Raw genomic sequence first — 643 nt, forward strand, 5'->3', positions numbered from 1 at the left:
CAGTCGTCGGTGGCGACGCCCCGGGACGCAACCTGCGAGTCAGGCCACGGAGCGCGTTAGGGGAGGGGGGACGCTTCGTCGCTAACCCTTGTACGGGTGGGACGGGGGAGAGGGGAAGGAGGTTACTGTACCTGGAGGAGGAGGTCGTCGCAGAGGCCGGCGATGGCGGAGTAGGACTTGGCGGAGAGCGCGGCGTGGACGGCTGAGAGATCCATCGGAGGAGGAGGAGGAGGAGATCGCCGGCGGTGGGGTGTTTGGGGGCGAGGGTTTTGGCCTCTGAGATTGTGCGATTTCAGTAAAATCCGGGCAGCTTTCGACGTTTTGTTTCCGGAGAGAGAGAGAGAGAGAATACGGAAAGAAAATAGAACATGGGATGTCCATCCAGCCCAACTACTTTTTTTTGCGGGTGAGCCCAACTACTTTTTCATGGACCAGCCCAATCAATTTTGTTGGTTTGGGTGCGAACTCCTCTCTGAAAAAACTATGGTTTGAACTTCTAGGCTCGCCAAGTCAGTAATTTAACTACTAAAAAAAGTCAGTAATTTAACTACTAATAAAAACTACTAATAAATCTCAAAAAGGAAATTTAATTGCTATTATTTCCATGATTCACATTTCAGTTATTTATTCTTTTATTTTGTGA

Source organism: Triticum dicoccoides, chromosome 2A (assembly GCF_002162155.2).
Source record: "Triticum dicoccoides isolate Atlit2015 ecotype Zavitan chromosome 2A, WEW_v2.0, whole genome shotgun sequence".
In the NCBI taxonomy this organism is placed as follows: Eukaryota; Viridiplantae; Streptophyta; class Magnoliopsida; order Poales; family Poaceae; genus Triticum; species Triticum dicoccoides.